This window comes from Capra hircus, chromosome 2 (assembly GCF_001704415.2).
Source record: "Capra hircus breed San Clemente chromosome 2, ASM170441v1, whole genome shotgun sequence".
Taxonomy (NCBI): domain Eukaryota; kingdom Metazoa; phylum Chordata; class Mammalia; order Artiodactyla; family Bovidae; genus Capra; species Capra hircus.
Window position 1 is genome coordinate 93,815,450 of NC_030809.1, and position 20,243 is coordinate 93,835,692.

General features: G+C 39.8%; 1 protein-coding gene across 2 annotated transcripts in view; it reads left to right on the forward strand.

Annotated features, from left to right (window-relative positions):
- Nucleotides 19,674-20,243, forward strand: part of GALNT13 (polypeptide N-acetylgalactosaminyltransferase 13) — a 648,808-nt gene continuing 648,238 nt past the window's right edge. The window contains exon 1 of one of the 2 annotated variants that reach the window (XM_005676121.3): nucleotides 19,674-20,016. The gene's annotated coding sequence lies outside the window, so the exon portion shown is untranslated. The remainder of the gene's footprint in view (nucleotides 20,017-20,243) is intronic. The other variant, XM_018063172.1, reaches the window with a different exon arrangement.

Sequence of the window (20,243 nt, forward strand, 5' to 3'; positions counted from 1 at the left end):
TAGGTCATACCTGAATGGTCTAGCGGTTTTCCCCATTTTCTTCAATTTGAGTCTGAATTCGGTAACAAGGAGTTCATGATCTGAGCCACATTCAGCTCCTGGTCTTGTTTTTGTTGACGGTATAGAGCTTCTCCATCTTTGGCTGCAAAGAATATAATCAATCTGATTTCAGTGTTGACCATCTGGTGATGTCCATGTGTAGAGTCTTCTCTTGTGTTGTTAGAAGAGGATGTTTGCTACAACCACTGCATTTTCTTGGCAAAACTCTATTAGTCTTTGTCCTGCTTCATTCCGCATTCCAAAGCCAAATTTGCCTGTTAACTCCAGATGTTTTTTGACTTCCTACTTTTGCATTCCAGTCCCATTAATGAAAAGGACATCTTTTTTGGGTGTTAGTTCTAAAAGGTCTTGTAGGTCTTCATAGAACCATTCAATTCAGCTTCTTCAGTGTTACTGGTTGGGGCATAGACTTGGATTACTGTGATATTGAATGGTTTGCCTTGGAAACAAACAGAGATCATTCTGTTGCTTTTGAGATTGCATCCAAGTACTGCATTTCTTCTAAGGGATTCCTGCCCACAGTAGTAGATATAATGGTCATCTGAGTTAAATTCACCCATTCCAGTCCATTTTAGTTCGCTGATTCCTAGAATGTCGACGTTCACCCTTGCCATCACTTGTTCGACCACTTCCAATTTGCCTTGATTCATGGACCTGACATTCCAGGTTTCTATGCAATATTGCTCTTTACAGCATCAGACCTTGCTTCTATCACCAGTCACCTCCACAACTGGGTATTGTTTTTGCTTTGGCTCCATCCCTTTATTCTTTCTGGAGTTATTTCTCCACTGATCTCCAGTAACATATTGGGCACCTACTGACCTGGGGAGTTCCTCTTTCAGTATCCTATCATTTTGCGTTTTCATACTGTTCATGAGGTTCTCAAGGCAAGAATACTGAAGTGGTTTGCCATTCCCTTCTCCAGTGGACCACATTCTCTCAGACTTCTCCACCATGACCCACCTGTCTTTGGTGGCCCCATGGGCATGGCTTAGTTTCATTGAGTTAAACAAGGCTGTGGTCCTAGTGTGATTAGATTGACTAGTTTTCTGTGAGTATGGTTTCAGTGTGTCTGCCCTCTGATGCCCTCTTGCAATACCCACCATCTTATTTGGGTTTCTCTTACCTTGGACGTGGGGTATCTCTTCATGGCTGCTCCATCAAAGCGCATCCACTGCTCCTTACCTTGGACGAGGGGTATCTCCTCGATGCTGCCTCTCCTGACCTTGAATGTGGAATAGCTTCTCTAGGCCCTCCGGCGCCCGTGCAGCCACTGCTCCTTGGAGGTGGGGTAGCTCCTCCTGGCTGCCCCCTTGACCTTGGACATGGATGAGCTCCTCTTGGCTGCACCTCCCTATAAATATGGAGCCTCCCTTATCCCTCTCTGCTCTCAGCCTGGTCGTTAGGCCGACTGTCACCCCTCCTTGCCTAAATAAATGTAACCTACTTCTGTTGAGGTCATCTTTCCTCTTTCTGCCTCAGCCCGAACTGTACCTTACGTTTGTAACCTGATTACTATGATATTGAGCCCTTATATCACACTAAGAAGGTTTGAATATAGCCTTTTTGTCTTTTAACTTTGTGATCTTGGACGAATTATATAACTCTAGCTTCTAGTTCTGTCATTAGCAAAGTGGTGAAAATAATAATACCCCATCACTTAATTCATTCAAAGAAATAGGGCTATGTGCCAGATATGATTCTTAGAGAATGAGATATAGCAAAAGTAATATGTATTGGGTTGGCTCAAAAGTTTGTTCATATTTTTCTGTAACATCTCATGGAAAAATCCAAATGAATTTTCTGGCCAACCTGCAAAGATTCTTTATCTAAAGTTGTTTCTATTATAAGATGAACACAAAATAAATAAGATACATAAGTAATATTTGTATGTGGTGATAGCCATGAAGGGAAGTCAACTGGGGAGGGAAAATGGGGTGTCAGTGATGTAATATTCAATTACCTGGTTAGTTTTCACAGAGAAGATGACATTTAAGTCAAAACTTAGGTTACAACTGTTTGGGGGAAAGGCATTATAGGCCAAGGGGAAAATGCACAATCATGCCTGAATTATTTGAGAAATATCAAGGAGGCCAGTACGGCTGGAGTAGAGAGAGAAAGTATCAGAGAGGTGGGCCACCATGAGAATTCTGAGATGTGAGAGTGTGCAGAGTTTTGAACAGAATATTGATGTACCCCAGCGTGGGTTTAATGGGATCAGTTCAGCTGCTTTGTTAATAGGTTCAAGGAAGGCAAAAATGAAAAAAGACAGTTATAATGTCCACATGAGAAATAACAGTTTCTTGGTCTAATGAAGTAGCACCATTTTGTATTTAGTAAAGTAGGTTCAATTTTCCTAGATCTTCTAATTTTTAAGATAAGCCACATATCAAAGTTTTTAGTGAAAAATATCCTAATTTTCTAATATTGAAATAATTTTTTGTTTTAATACATGAAGACACATATACAAAAACCCATATCTACAGATGTTTTACTAGAATCATTGTGTCAGTGGAATACTGCTACTAAACCTCATGACTGCTCTTTGTAGCTAGATCTTTGCTATATAAACGTGATTCTCCGATCGCGTTCTGGCTCGATGTTCCTCCTTATTTATTGCATACTATTGGGTACTGGTTTTCATATCCTGTACTTAATCTTTTTTTAAATTTTATTTTTGCTTTGGCTGCACTGGGTCTTTGTTGCTGTGTGCAGGCTTTTCTCTAGTTGTAGTGGTTTCTCATTGCCGTGGCCTCTCATTGCAGAGCATGTTATAGGGCACGCAGGCTTCAGTAGTTGCAGCACATGGGCTTAGTTGTCCGGTGACATGTGGGAATTTTATTTGCTGAACCAGGAATTGAATCCATGTACCCTACATTGTCAGGTGGATTGTTAAGTACTGGGCCACAAGGGAAGTCCCCTGTATTGAATCTTGAAATATGACACATTATTAGAGAAATGTATCCCTTACTAGTAGAAGCAAGAAACTGACTAGTATCATTTTAGCCCTAGGGAGCTATTTTTGGCAGTATTTTTCTGCTATTTATCTCAAAATATGAGAGGTTAAAGATTGACAAAGTAAGTAGATGACTAAAACACTATCCAAATACTAATATTGAAAGAAAAAAAAAAGCAACGTAGATTGGCTCTGAACCATACGTAGTGACTATAAAATGCAAATTGGGGAATACGTCCTAATGTTATTGACATATCATCCAAATTTCTATTTAAAAGTGAGTATTTATTTTTAAATCTAAAAATCATCATTTCAGAACTTTATAATGGAAGACTTTGCAAAACTTCATGGTAAATACTGCAATATTATTCAGTATTTATAGAATAATTGGCTTAGAATCCAGTTCAAATAGCTCTGTAGCGCATAGTTTCTCACAATGACGTTCATAATTAGTATGTATAAAATCGGCTCCTCATTCCATTGGCACTGATAGCAAAAAACTCAATAGTTAAAAGGAAGGTTAAAAAAGAAGGAAAAAGCAGGCTTAGATAATCCACTTCTCAACCATGGGTAAATAAATTGCATTCAAATACATGAATTTGTTCAGTGATTTTATACTTTCTTCTGAAACTTTGGAATCTGGGCTGTCAAAAGGTAAACTATTGTGCTAAAATGAAAGTTATCTTTCATAATTCTTTGCAAGGAAAATTTCTGAATTTGCAAAATGTTGGAGTTATTATTATCAAAGTACCTTGGGTCCTGGAAAACAGATCCTGTCTCTGTTCTTGTTTCTTCTTAAAAGCTTCCTACACTTTCACACTAGCCAGTTTTGGACATCTTTGTACTTGCTACAGTTAACTATGCAAGTTCAGTTCAGTTCAGTCGCTTAGTCATGTCTGACTCTTTGTGACCCCATGGACTGCAGCACGCCAGGCCTCTCTGTCCATCACCATCTCCTGGAGCTTGCTCAAACATGCTCAAACTCATGTACATCAAGACGGTGGTGCCAACCAACCATTTTATCCTCTGTTGCCCCCTTCTCCTCCTGCCTTCAATCTTTCCCAGCTTCAGGGTCTTTTCTAATGAGTCAGTTCTTCACATCAGGTGCCAAATTATTGGAGCTTCAGCTTCAGCATTAGTCCTTCCAATGAATATTCAGGGCTGATTTCCTTTAGGATTGAGTGGTTGGATCTCCTTGCAGTCCAAGGGACTCTCAAGAGTCTTCTCCAACACCTAAGTTCAAAAGCATCAATTCTTCAGTGCTCAGCTTTCCTCATAGTCCAACTCTCACATCCATACATGAATAATGGAAAGTAAATAGCTTTGACTGTATGGACCTTTGTTGGCAAAGTAATGTCTCTGTTTTTTAATATGCTGTCTAGGTTGGTCACAACTTTTCTTCCAAGGAGCAAATGTGTTTTAAGTATGCAAACTTCAGCCCAAACTAGGAATATGAGATAGAGTTACCTGCTTATTTCAGTTCAGTTCAGTCACTCAGTTGTTTCCGACTCTTTGCGACCCCATGGACTGCAGAACTCCAGGCCTCCCTGTCCATCACCAAATCCTGGAGTTTACTCAAGCTCGTGTTCATCACATTGGCGATGCCATCCAACCGTCTCATCCTCTGTTGTCCTCTCCTCCTCCTGCCCTCAATCTTTCCCAGCATCAGGGTCTTTTCCAATGAGTTAGTTCTTTGCATCAGGTGGCCAAAGTATTGAAGTTTCAGCTTCAGCATCAGTCCTTCCAATGAATATTCAGGACTAACTTCCTTTAGGATGGACTGATTGGATCTCCTTGAAGTGCAAGGGACTCTCAAGAGTCTTCTCCAACACCATGGTTCAAAAGCATCAATTCTTTTTTTTTTTTTTTTTCAAAAGAATAAATTCTTTGGTGCTCGGCTTGTTTTATACATCTGCATACAAATATGACGTTAATCCTTTTACAGGGATAACCCACCCTGCGAAAGAGGTAGAGAGGGGGGAGCAGGTCCTTTTAAAACATCTGTATTTGATGGTTAACAGAGACAGGGGTGAGCCACAGGAGGGCAGAAGGCACACTGTGGCTTCTCAAAGACCACAGGGAATGAGTTTCAAGTAGGAGGAGGTGGTCAGTGGGATGGAGTGCTTCGGAGAAGCCCAAGTTTGGACTAGACCAGGTTTGGGGGGACCCCTGGCTCCAGTCTTAGAAATGCAACAGAATGCAGGTGCAAGGGGTTCAGAAGAGAAGGGTTGATGGGCAAGAAGAGGTGTCTGTGTCCTGAATTTTGGCCTTTAGAAGAAAAAGAAAGCTGGAGAGAGGTTGGCAGAAGCAAGGGATGTTTTCTTTTCTAGGGGGCTTCCTTTTGTTTGGTTAAGAATGAAGAGACTGTGTATACCTGTAGGCAGGGGGAGGAATAGGTTGAGAAAAAGAAATAAGAAAGAACAGAGAGGACTTTTTCCCACAGAAGGTGATGCCCTTGGACATACTGTATGTTTATTTATATACCTGCTTATTTACTTAGTCCTAAATTGGTTGGATTATATCTTCTTTTATGTACAAAGCTATGAAGAATTCAGCAGCTGGTTGTGGGTAAGATGATCTTCAGAGAGGAGCTTTGCTGTCATTTAGTTGCTTAGTCGTGTCCGGCTCTTTTATGATCCCATGGACTGTAGCCCACCAGGTTTCTCTGTCCATAGAATTTTCTAAGCAAGAATATTAGAGCAGATTGCCATTTCATACTTCAGGGGATCTTCCTGACTGAGAGACTGAACCCATGTCTCCTACATCTGCACTGGCAAGCAGATTCTTTCCTAATGAGCCACTTGGGAAGGCCACGTGAAAGACGGCATGTGCTTATGCAGAAGAATGTTCTCTTTCTTTATTATACATGCTGAAAGAAATATTTGGGAGATATATACAGTGAGAGTCACAGTCAGCTCCTGGTCTTGTTTTTGTTGACTGTATAGAGCTTCTCCATCTTTGGCTGGAAAGAATATAATCACTCTGATTTTGGTGTTGACCATCTGATGATGTCCATGTGTAGAGTCTTCCCTTGTGTTGTTGGAAGAGGATGTTTGCTATGACCAGTGCATTTTCTTGGCAAAACTCTATTAGTCTTTGCCCTGCTTCATTCCACATTCCAAGGCCAAATTTTCCTGTAACTCTAGGTGTTTCTTGATTCCAACTTTTGCATTCCAGTCCCCTATAATGAAAAGGACATCCCTTTTTGGGGTTAGTTCTAAAACGTCTTGTAGGTCTTCATAGAACCATTCAATTCAACTTCTTCAGTATTAATGGTTGGGGCATAGACTTGGATTACTGTAATAGTGAATGGTTTGCCTTGGAAACAAACAGATATCAACCTGTTGTATTTGAGATTGCATCCAAGTACTGCATTTTGGACTCTTTTGTTGACTATGATGGCTACTCTATTTCTTCTGATGGATTCCTGCCTGCAGTAGTAAATATAATGGTCATCTGAGTTAAATTCACCCATTCCAGTCCATTTTAGTGCTCTGTTTCCTAGAATGTCAATGTTCACTCTTACCATCTCTTGTTTGACCGCTTCCAATTTGCCTTGATTCATGGACCTGACATTCCAGGTTCCTATGCAATATTGCTCTTTCCAGCATCAGACCTTGCTTTTATCACCAGTCAAATCCACAGTTGGGTATTGTTTTTGCTTTGGCTCCATCCCTTCTTTCTTTCTGGAGTTATTTCTCCACTGATCTCCAGTAGCATATTTGGCTCCTACTGACTTGGGGAGTTCCTCTTTCAGTATCCTAACATTTTGCTTCTTCATACTGTTCAAAGGGTTCTCAAGGCAAGAATGCTGAAGTGCTTTGCCATTCCCTTCTCCAGTGGACCACATTCTGTCAGACCTCTCCACCATGACCCACCCATTATTACCAAATTCAGACTTAAATTGAAGAAAGTAGGGAAAACCACTAGACCATTTAGGTATGACCTAAATCAAATCCTTTATGATTATACAGTGGAAGTGAGAAATAGATTTAAGGGCCTAGATCTGACAAATAGAGCTGATGAATTATGGACGTAGGTTCGTGACATTGTACAGGAGACAGGGATCAAGACCATCCCCATGGAAAAGAAATGCAAAAAAGCAAAATGGCCGTCTGGGGAGGCCTTACAAATAGCTGTGAAAAGAAGAGAGGCAAAAAGCAAAGGAGAAAAGGAAAGATATACCCATCTGAATGCAGAGTTCCAAAGAACAGCAAGAAGAGATAAGAAAGCCTTCCTCAGTGATCAATGCAAAGAAATAGAGGAAAAGAACAGAATGGAAAGACTAGAGATCTCTTCAAGAAAATTAGAGATACCAAGGGAAAATTTCATGCAAAGATGGGCCTGATAAAGGACAGAAATGGTATGGACCTAACAGAAGCAGAAGATATTAAGAAGAGGTGGCAAGAATACACAGAAGAAGTGTACAAAAAAGACCCTCACGACCCAGATAATCACGATGGTGTGATCACTCATCTAGAGCCAGACATCCTGGAATGTGAAGTCAAGTGGGCCTTAGAAAGCATCACTACGAACAAAGCTGGTGGAGGTGATGGAATTCCAGTGGAGCTATTTCAAATCCTGAAAGATGATGGTGTGAAAGTGCTGCACTCAATATGCCAGCAAATTTGGAAAACTCAGCAGTGGCCACAGGACTGGAAAAGGTCAGTTTTCATTCCAATTCCAAAGAAAGGCAATGCCAAAAAATGCTCAACTACTGCACAATTGCACTCATCTCACATGCTAGTAAAGTAATGGTCAAAATTCTCCAAGCCAGGCTTCAGCAATATGTGAACTGTGAACTTCCTGATGTTCAAGCTGGTTTTAGAAAAGGCAGAGGAACTAGAGATCAAATTGCCAACCTCTGCTGGATCATGGAAGAAGCAAGAGAGTTCCAGAAAAACATCTGTTTCTGCTTTATTGACAGTACCAAAGCCTTTGACTGTGTGGATCACAATAAACTGTGGAAAATTCTGAAAGAGATGGGAATACCAGACCACCTGAGCTGCCTCTTGAGAAACCTATATGCAGGTCAGGCAGCAATGGTTAGAGCTAGACATGGAACAACAGACTGGTTCCAAATAGGAAAAGGAGTACTTCAAAGCTGTATATTGTCACCCTGCTTACTTAATCTATATGCAGAGTACATTATGAGAAACGCTGGACTGGAAGAAACACAAGCTGGAATCAAGACTGCTGGGAGAAATATCAATCACCTCAGATATGCAGATGACACCACCCTTATGGCAGAAAGTGAAGAGGAGCTAAAAAGCCTCTTGATGAAAGTGAAAAAGGAGAGTGAAAAAGTTGGCTTAAAGCTCAACATTCAGAAAATGAAGATCATGGCATCTGGTCCCATCGCTTCATGTGAAAGAGATGGGGAAATAGTGGAAACAGTGTCAGACTTTATTTTTTGGGGCTCCAAAATCACTGCAGATGGTGAATCCAGCCATTAAATTAAAAGACTCTTACTCCTTGGAAGAAAATTGATGACCAACCTAGATGGCATATTCAAAAGCAGAGACATTACTTTGCAGACTAAGGTCCATCTAGTCAAGGCTATGGTTTTTCCTGTGGTCATGTATGGATGTGATACTTGGACTGTGAAGAAGGCTGAGCACCAAAGAATTGATGCGTTTGAACTGTGGTGTTGGAGAAGACTCTTGAGAGTCCCTTGGACTGCAAGGAGATCCAACCAGTCCATTCTGAAGGAGATCAGCCCTGGTATTTCTTTGGAAGGAATGATGCTAAAGCTGAAACTCCAGTACTTTGGCCACCTCATGCGAAGAGTTGACTCATTGGAAAAGACTCTGATGCTAGGAGGGATTGAAGGCTGGAGAAAAAGGGGATGACAGAGGATGAGATGGCTGGATGGCATCACTGACTCGATGGACGTGAGTCTGAGTGTATTCCAGGAGTTGGTGGACAAGGAGGCCTGGCGTGCTGCGATTCATGGGGTCGCAAAGAATTGGACATGACTGAGTGACTCAACTGAACTGAACTGTATAGTGAGAGAGTGAGAGGACAGAAAACAAATGGTGAATCTGGTTGAGTTGGTGAATGATTCACTACATTCAACTCTCAACACTTCCATAGACTTATAATTTTCAAAATGTGAAGAAAACTGTAGACCTTTAATTTCTGCACACCTAGGCATTAATCCCAGTTTCACCATTTTTTAATTGCATAATCATTAGTAAATTAGCCTAACTGAGCCCATTGTTTATTCTGTTGTTAGTTACTTTTGTTAACCTCTTACTGTTGATGTGTTGTTTAGTTGCTAGGTCATGTCTGACTCTTTAGTGACCCCATGGATTGTAGCCCACCAGGCTGCTCTGTCCATAGGATATCCCAGGCAAGAATATTAGAGTGGGAGGCCATTTCCTTCTCCAGGGGATCTTTCAGACCCAGGGATAGAACCCATATCTCCTGCATTGACAGGTGAATTCTTTACCATTGAGCCACCTGGGAAGCCCCCTATATGTGATACATGTTATTTGCCCCTTATTAAGTAGGAGGCATTCAATTCGGTCCACTGGGACATTTCTATGACAGTGAAGACAAAGTCCATGGAGCTTACATTTAAAAGTGGGAATCTGTATGCATATGTGTGTTCAAATATGGTTGTGTGTGTGATGCTCGCACATGAGCACTTGTGCAAATGATGGGGTATTAATTAGTTCTTATAAATTATTCATAGTATGAATGTTTATTCTGGTTCTAGGTTAGAATTGTTCAATTTAGAGATTTGAGGAAGGGGAAAAGCAGTGAGATAATTTCTGAAAAGTACTTAAATGGTGTTGATCATCTTAGTTCCTGTCCCAGCATTGTTCCCAAATCAGGGAGCATGAACTCTTCTAGGATTTACCTTAAGCCCCCATTATATTTGAAAATTGAAAACAATAGCATTTAAAATACAGAAAACTTAGAAGTAGTATTTATTGAGTACCTAGTGTGAGCCACATATATATACTGCATCATTCAATTCTTAAAACATCTGCTTTGATATATAGTCCATACTCATTTTACCAAAAATGACTAAAACTTCTCAGAAAGATATGTGTCCAAGGGCACATTGCTACCATCAGAAAATTTATTCCATGTCTGTTTTTCTTGAAAGTCTACAAACTGACTGTGGCTCCCTGAGCTTGAGAAGTAAGGTGCCATATAGATGAAAACATCCATACACAATTTTGAATAGACTGCTGAGTATATACATGTAATTTTTTTTCATTTACTAAATTCTATGGTTTATTTATGATGAAAATGGAAGCAGAAGCACCACATTTGAAAAGTTGATTCTAATACAGTTAACTTTTGGTTTGCTTTTGTTTCTTCAGTGGATTTTTAGAGGCCATGACACTAGGTTTTATATCAGTTTTTAAAATCTAACTGCTGGGAGACCTGTGTTTGATCCCTGGGTTGGGAAGATCCCCTGGAGAAGGGCATGGCAACCCACTCCAGTATTCTTGCCTGTAGCATCCCCATCAACAGAGGAGCCTGGTGGGATACAGTCCATGGAGCTGCAAAGAGTTGGACACGACTGAGCAACCAAGCACAGTACAGGCAACTCACATAGCTTACAGATTTGTGAGGAAGAAAGTATTAATTTCAGCTTTTCACTCTGAAAACTTTTATCATTGGGTACTGAAGTATCCTTAAAAGTCAATATAACACCTATATGTCACATGGTACACTTAGTCCCATTGTGTGTTTAACGAGAAGTAGCTCTAAAAGCTGATTTTCACATTCAAGAACCTTAGAGGGATTGCACACTTAGGAAGATGACTCTGGGCATTAATGTTATAAAATTTAATTTATAGATTCATGCAGACAGGTGATACATGTATACATATACATACATAATACATATAGAATTCAATATAATGAGGTGTTCAGAGAAGTAGCAAAATTGTGTCAAATTGATATAACTAAAAATATGGAGATATTTTGAGAACAGTTTTGTATATTCTTGGAGTAAAGATACATTTAAATATGTAAAACTCAAATTTCTTTATACCTTGAGAAATTAACATCTTAGAATATAAATCATAAGAGGTCAACTGTCGTGTTTATGAAATTCTTCTTGGAGTCTATCAATATTCTCTTTACTGCTAATAAAGTTAGTTGTTTTTATATGAAACACTGATTTTCCCAAGGCAAAATTCCCTTAAAACTTCACTGCATGCTCTACCCTTGCATGTCTTCCTTCAGTTCAGTTCAGCTGCTCAGTCATGTCTGACTCTTTGTGATCCCATGGACTGCAGCACACAGGCTTCCCTGTCCATCACCAACTCCTGGAGCTTGCTCAAACTCATGGCCATCGAGTCAGTGATGCCATTCAGCCATCTCATCCTTTGTCATCCCCTTCTCTTCCTGTCTTCAATCTTACCCAGCATCAAGGTGTTTTCAAATGAGGCCATTCTTCTCATCAACTGGCCAAAGTATTGAAGTTTCAGCTTTGGCATCAATCCTTTCAATGATTGTTCAGGACTGATTTTAGGATTCACTGTTTGAATGTCCTTGCAGTCCAAGGGACTCAAGAATCTTCTCCAACACCTCAGTTCAAAAGCTTCAATTCTTTGGTGCTCAGCCTTCTTTATAATCCAACTCACATCCATGCATGACTAGTGGAAAAACCATAGCTTTGATTATATTAACCTTTGTCAGCAAAGTAATGTCTCTGCTTTTTAATATGCTGTCTGAGTTGATCATAGCTTTTCTTCTAAGGAGCAAGTGCCTTTTAATTTCATGGCTGCAGTCAACACCTGCAGTAATTTTGAAGCCCAAGAAAATGAAATCTTTCACAGTTTCCATTGCTTCCCCATCTATTTGCCATGAAGTGATGGGACTGGATGCCATGATCTTCATTTTTTAAATGTTGAGTTTTAAACCAGCTTTTTCACTCTCGTCTTTCACTTTCATCAAGAGGCTGTTTAGTTCCTCTTCGTTCTCTGCCATAAGGGTGGTGTCCTCTGCATATCTGAGATTATTGATATTTCTCCCAGCAATCTTGATTATGTCTTCCTTAATATTAATTGCATTTCATGTCTTCCTTTATATTGTCTATTAAATTTAAAGTTATGGGACCTATTGTTTAAATGTTCCATAATTTTTCTTGTTCCTCATCTACTAAGTTTTAATTCTATGCTTGTTCTTGCAGTATCTTACATTTGTAAAATGGCTTACGGTTTTCAAGGAAATATATATATTCCTCTTTCTGTATCATAACTATTACATATTTCTGACTTAATGGGTTACTATGTATTTTAGTCTCATTAATGAAAAATTATAATACATGTTCTCATTTTACATTTATATTTAAAATGAAGTATAATATGGATCACTACTTTTTCAAAATAAAGTGAAATATATTTTTATTTAAGCTTCATAAGTTCCTGACAATTAATTATAGTCACCTTTCTTACTAAATGGTAGTCAATCTTCTGTTATTTAATGTAGAGACAGCTGCCTCTTTAGATAAATTTGGCAACACAGATGGATTTAAAGTGAAACAGATTCTCTCCTTTTTATCCAGACTCTAACCAGCTATTTAGATAGAATTTAAGACAAAATTTTGCGACACTTTACTTAATACTTTCTACTTCCTCTTCCCTTTTACACCTTAAAAAATTATGAACTTGATTATTTAAAATTTTGTTGTCCAATATACATAATGTTTTTTGTACAGTGTGTGGCAACAGAAATAGTTATCTTTGAATAGGATAGCCAAAGAAAAATGAGGCCAAGAAAGAAAACCTAATGTGATTCTGGGGATCTCTTATTAAAATGTTTACATTTAAACATAGTGGCTTCAATAATTTTCCTTGTCCTTTATATCTGACTTTAATTCTGTAAGACAATAGTTTTTACATCTGTGCATTGATGAAATAAAGAGGTATGGTAGCTGCTTGTTGGCTGAAAGATTCTGCGGTTGTTACATTAATGTTATATTAATGTTACTCATATTGGACTTATGAGTAAAGCATCAAATAACTAATTAAGGTACATTGGAAAAGTCTTCATTGCAAGAGGGTGATGTTTTAAAATATAACTTTAAAATATGAAAATAAATAAAGTTTACCTGCTATATAGTTTTTTGTTTTAATAATCAGTGTTCTTATTCAAATTTTAAAGAGACTATTAGATTCTTGGATGTGAAAATAATTTTGTCCAATATAATGGATTTTTCCTGACCTTTAATTAGCAAGTGAAATATTAATTGACAAGATAATGTCTTTAGCACATGTATTTAATGAATATGTTACTAATACTTGTTATGTGCCAGGCACTGTACTCAATCCTGGGAAGCGGTGATGCAGTCCCTGCTTTTCAGGAATTTATCTTCTAAGAAGTGTTATGTCCATATGGTATATGGAGGTGAAAAACTCTTGAGGTTATGGATGTGTAATTGTTTCATGCTTTATGATGGTACTTAACATTTTACTTTATATTTGCTTTTGGATTTAACAGAGATACAGAGAGGTTAAATGATAACAAACCCATATTCCCTTAAGTGAATGCCAATGCTTTTCCACATTGTTCTGCTTTTCATCTATTTATCTCTTTTTATGGATTCTTAGTAGTGGCTTAGTTAGTCTTTTTCCTCATGCCCTACTTACTATCTATTTATGTATTCTTGTCAATTTATGTTAAATAGTAGCATAGTCAGACTAGAGTGACCACAAAGTTGATTGGGAGAGACTCGTTTGTCGCTCTCCGTGGTGCTGAAAGATTTTCGTGGGCTAGAAAATTTCACCTAATTTTTTCCCTAATTTTTTGGCACTAATGGTTACTGCCCAATCAAGAATTCAAAACAAGGAGGGAAACAGTAGTGAGGGAAAGGAAGATAAAAAAGAAAAAAGTTTATAGAAAAGGCATAACTGTTGATTAAGAGGTGGTTGGATTGATTTATTCATTAACAGAAAAGTTTTCTGTACAACAGGCACCTCACTTGGAGTGAAGTTACAATAACTCTCTCCACCCCCACTGCCACCTTATAAACTTAAACTTTGCGCTAGTGTATCCTATTTTATATTGGAGAAAACAGGCATTAATCATACAAATATGGAAAACTGTAAGTTTGCAACAGGACTTTATGGATCATGAGATAAAATAGAGCAAATATTAGTGTATTAATATGGAGCTTGGCCAAAAGTTGATTCAATTTTATTTACACTATTAAATTATTATATAAAAATAATATGTGAAAAAGATAAGACCTACCAAATTGTTTCTTTCTAATAAAATCTTCAAAAATATTTAATGAGATATTGCTTCCATGAACTCACCTTTATATTAATTGATTCTATACTTGAAATAGGTATAAAATTTCCTGATCATGACATTTTCAATGATGATATAATAGTTGGTCAACACCAAAGGTGAGAAAACTTGTTTGAATAAGTAGGTGAAAAATATTTTAAACATTTAGTTTTATGACTAAACATTTTTATCAATTAAATTGATATTTTAAAAGCATCAGCACTACTTTTCTTTCATTAAAGTTGTGATTTTAAATTTTTATATATATAAATGGATTTCAAATATATCCAAAATATTTATCCTAAAAAATAAAAATAATTATAAAGCTGGAGTTTGAAGAATGGCCAAGTATCATTAGAATAGCCAATCTGCAGCTGACATAGCTACCACAAAAATAGCAAATTGGCAGCATACAGAATAGGATTATCTGATATTTATGCTGGAGCTTTGGGTCATTAACTGGAACTTTGGGTCCTTAATTGGAGATATGCTCACTAGAAGTTCCTGCCAACCTCCTTGCATCCCATCTACAATGGGGAATGTGATGTTCCTTCATCATACGATGTTCTTTTGCTCCTGAAAAAAAAAAAAATCTTCAAACTATTCCATGAGCCCTTGTCAGTTGTCTGCAACTGAATGTTGTAGCAGATGTCCAGAAGTAGACACCTGTTTATCTATGCCACAGGAAGAATTGTACACACACTCACACAATACTTGCTTAGGCCATTCTCCATAAAGGCCTGAACAAGTTTCTTATGATCAGAGGCTGCCTAGCTATGGACTCTAGCAACCTGAGGCCACTGTACTTGGCCATTCCTGATGGGTAAGGTGATCAATATGTTATGTGACATGTATAAATGATTTGTGGCAAACTAGTTTGAAAGCTCCGGAGAAGGCAATGGCACCCCACTCCAGTACTCTTGCCTGGAAAATCCCATGGACGGAGGAGCCTGGTAGGCTGCAGTCCATGGGGTTGCGAAGAGTCAGACACGACTGAGCGACTTCACTTTCCCCTTTCACTTTCATGCATTGGAGAAGGAAATGGCAACCCACTCCAGTGTTCTTGCCTGGAGAATCCCAGGGATGGCGGAGCCTGGCAGGCTGCCGTCTATGGAGTCGCACAGAGTCAGACACGACTGAAGCGACTTAGCAGCAGCAGCAGCAGCAGTTTGAAAGCTCAGCTCTTAAGTCTTTTTTCATTTTTCTTCTGAGAATTTGTTACCTCCTGACAGAATTACATACTTATTTATTTAGAATATAGCACAACAAAATGTGGCATTCGTGAAAGCAGTCATTGTCTTTTTGCTCACTGTTGTAAATCACATTGCACGATGCAAGTATTCTACACATATTCACTGGGTGGAGGATTAGACTCTATGTTCAATGGGGCTGTCTTTATTCTTCAGTGCCTACCCCAGTGTTTAGCTCTTGTATTTACTAAGGAGATAACTAGGGACCAGATTATGAATGTCTTTTAGGTCATGTTTGGAATTTTAGACTATTTCCTAAAAACCATAAGAAGCCACTGAAGTATTATAACTAAAAATATGTATTACTAGATTTTCACTTTAAAAAATAAAATTCTTACCTTCTGTTTCTCTTAACAGAGAAACTATTGGGCATCACCTTTCTCCTACTCATCCAATCTAAACTCTCTAAGTTATATAACATGTTTCCCCCTCTTCTTCACTGCTAATAATTTGTCCAAACCTGACAATTTATTAATTTAATTTAATTTAATACATGTGTCTGTTCAGTCACTCAGTCCTGACTCTTTGCAGCCCTATGTACTGTTGCCTTTCAGGCTCCTCAGTCCATGGAACTTTCCAGACAAAGATACTGGGGTGGGTTGTCACTTCTTACTCCAGAGGATATTCCTGACCCAGGGATTGAACCTGAGTCTCTGTGTCTTCTGCATTGGCAGACAGATTCTTTACCACTAGTGCCACCTGGGAAACCCAATTTTATATATATATATATATATATATATATATATATATATATATATATATATATGTCTTTTTTTGTTAACTACAGGATGGTCAATTATACCTGATAAACTCATGTTCATGTCTTTTAGTATATTCTCCATCTAGTCACTCTATGCCTTATAACTAATTAATTGTGCAGTGTTGGTCATCCCATTTATATAAATAAATACTTGCAATAATTCCTCATGGATTAATTATGCTTCTAGTTTCTTATTTGAAAAAAAGTACAGTATAATTTTTACTATATTTAATATTCATTCACATTAATTGTTGTATGTAAACTTTTTGTTTTTCCTTCCATTTGAAAGAAAAGAAAAAGAAAGGAAGAAAAAGAGAAGGGAAGGAGGAAGGAAAAGGGAAAGAAAACAGCAAATGTTCGCAAGGATGTGCAGAAATCAAAACCCTTGTGTACTGTTGGGAATGTGAAATGGTGCAGCTGCTGTGGAAAATGGAATGAAAGAGTGAAAACAGACTTACCATAAAAACTAAAAAGTAGAATTTCCTTATATTCTTTCACCAAATTTAACTGTAAAATTTTTTTTTTCTGTAGGTGTTTCTGAATCATTCTGAACAAATTGCAGCCACTATGCCCTTTTTACTCCAGAATAGTTCATGATAGCAATCACAGCAAGATTATCAAAACCAAGATGTTTAATGTTGATATAAAATCAGTTGTAATTAAACATATATAAAAACCTAGAGATGAGATATTTTAGAGTTTATTAATATTTTGCGTATTGTCTCAATGTCTTTATAGTTATGTATTTGTTTCCAGTTGTATTTTCATTTCACATTGTAGTATATGTTGCATTTAGTCATTGTGTCTCTATAATATACTCTAGTCTGGACCAGTTCTTAAGTCTTTTTTTTTTTTTTTTTTTACTTTCATCACAGTGATATATTTGAAAAGTAAAGGTATTTTGTGAAGTTTCTCTCAGTGTAGGTTTGTCTTTTGCTTCCTTTTGATGATACTTGATTATGCTTTTATTTTGTGGTCTGGAATACTATTAATAATAAGCTCTATTGTGTACTTCTTAGTTTATCACAGCATGAAGCACATGATGTCACCTGATCCCGTTATTGGTGATGTTAATCTTGATCACTTGGTTAAGATGATAACTATCAGATTTATTCACTATAAGGACTTTTAAAATTCCCTTGTCATTAAGAAGAATCTGAGGGTTAAAAAAATGGCCTTACGTGCTTCTTCCCCCTCGAGTGTACATTCTTCTCTGCTATATGGTTTTGCAGTGTCTCCCATCAAGAACATGGAGTATATGATTTTATCCTTTGAATCTGGGCATGGCCATGTAGCTTCCTTCTGTGTCTTAGCAGAACTTTACACTCCATTGTTGCTTTTCAGAATCCAGCAACTACCAGTACTCAAGGATACAGGACTAGCCTGTTGAAGGATGACAGACAAAGACAGACAAACATCTTAAACAAAGATGATCCATCCCAGCTGAGTCCTGCCTCCAATCAGCTTGCCAACCAGCAGACAAGTGAGCGAGGCCATCATTGACCAGCCAGTCCAAACTGAGCCTGCCAGAGCAGAAATCACCCTGACAATTCACAAAACCTTAAGAGTGTATAGACGTTTATTGTTTTAAACTGCTAAGTTTGAGGATGATATGATAAACATCAAAACATAATTTTCAGGGAGACACTTTGAGAGTACATACATAACTGAATACATGTATAACTTTTATGACTCTCGTCCTGGTTAAATATTACTACAAAGGTTGCAAAATGGTATTGCTACCTTTTGTAGAAATGAAGAATGTAAGAATTGGGGCTTATGTGTTTTGCAAGCACATATGACAAATAAGTGGCTGTGCCAGCCTTAGAATCTTAATCTTTTACCTGGTGGTCCATAACTTTTCTCGATATGCCACAGATAAGTGAATGGCGGGATAACAGAACTGACAAAAGCAAGCAATAGAGAAAAAGGCCAGTGTCCTTAGTGTTAAGAGTGGCATCCTGTGTCCTCACACAGGACAGAAACACTAATTGATGAGGGTGGAAGGGCTGCTCAGGGTGGACAGTGTAGGAGGGAAAATTAAATATAGTTATTATCATACCAATTTAGGTAATATTGATTCATGAAAAGATATAAAAATAACATCTCTAAAAATTGCCTTTTGTGAATATAATCAAGAATGTCATTGATACCCTAGATTATCATTAATAATAGACATTTATGCAACATAACTCAATATTTTTGGAGTAACTCTAATATCCTCCCCTAGTTTTCCCAAATAACCTAAGAGGGAACTAAGATAACATGAGGTGACCCACATTATCCCTCTTAAAATAAGAAAACTGAAACGGTATTAAGAACCCAAACCAACCAAGGGTCAACAGTGAATAAATGGCAAAGCAGAGAGCTGAACTCAGCAATCCCAATTTCCTAGAAGAGTCCCTCCCACGTGGCAGAGGGGATTAGGTCCCAAGTCTTCATATGCTAATAATATCTGAGTCTTAAGTTTGTGCCTCGTTTCATGCACTATTCTAAAACCCTTTCAGATAATTTAATTCACTCAGTCTCATGGACTTTCTTCTACACTACACATTAACTTTACTCTGAAACGTAGACATTCAGGTGCTTCAGTGTATGTGTTTTTGCTGTAAGAGACCTTATCTTCCTAAGAAAGGAATTCAGAGCCTTGCTTTTTTCTTTACCGCTCCCTTAAAAATTTAAGAGCACAAGGAAGCCTTTTGCATTTCCAGGTCTCTAACAATGATTTCGGTGGCAGCAGCTGTCGCTAGCCAGAACACTAGGATCCTGCCAGGGTAAAAGAACTGTAATGGACAAGAGGCCAAACTCTTGTCTGTCCTTTCTGCTTCAGGGAGGCTAAACCTCAAGTTCCCTGCAGCTTATCTTCAATGGAGAGCCGACAGCTGGGGTGGGGTTGCTGGAGCTTTCGCGAGGGCAATCTGCACCCCGCGCCCCAGCACCCCTCTAGGAGGTTATCCGGTGCTCTGGGCTAACACAGTGTACACAGCCTGTTTTCGCACAGTGGGACCCCGGGCCGGCCAGGGATCGCGGGGCGCTCTGGGGGGAAAGGAGCCGACCCCTCGGTTGCTCTTGGGAGCCGTGACTGCCAAGTATCGCGGGACTTGTGCACATCGCAGGAGCGGCAGCTCCAGGAGCAGCTGGAGCGCGCTCTGTGCGCACCGCCCCAGCCCGGGGAGGAGCGGGAGCCGGGAGGGAGGAGGGCTCGGGGTGCTGGTTACGTAAATTATACTAGCCCAGTGAGAGGCCTCCAGGCTGGGGCTACGGGAGGAGGAGGAGGGCCCGCGCAAGGAGGAGGGGCTGAGAGGGAGCGGGCCGGGGTGGGAGGGGGGCGGGGGCCGGGGGCGAAGTGACCAGGCGGTGGCAGCGGCTCTGCCGAGGTGACAATGTGTTAGGAGACCTCGCTCGGTCTCCTGCGCCTCCTCGGCCTCGGCGCCCGCTCGCGAGGAGCCCTCCAGCCCGCCGCTGCGCTATGAGGGCGCCTCTCCGGGGCTGGCCGAGGCCGGAGCCGGCTCGCTCTTCTCCCGGGGAAGTGTGAGCAGAGAGGCGCGGGCGGGAAGCGGGGCTGCGCGCGGCGCTCGCGGGCCGGCGCGTGTTCCAGGTGAGCACGGGATCGGTGCGCCCCACACTCCTCGCAGGCGGCCGGCACCTGCCGGGCTGGGTCGGAGGCTGAATTCCGTGCGTGGACCGCCGTTCCTTCTTCGCGGGATCCCTGGCCACGACAGCAGGTCTCCGTCTCTCTCTCTTGCTTCCCCTCTGATTGTCTGGGGAGAGTCCTCTTTGGGTGGCCCGAGTGCCTGGGTGGGCGCCTCAGAGTCCCGCAGCGGGTGGCAGCGCACGGAGCCGGGAGCTCCGAACCAGTCCCGGGAAAGGGGCGCCGGCCAACCCGGTACACCGGCCTCTCGGGCTCTCGAAGCGCGCTTGCTCGCCGCTGCAAGTGCGGAGGAAAGACCGC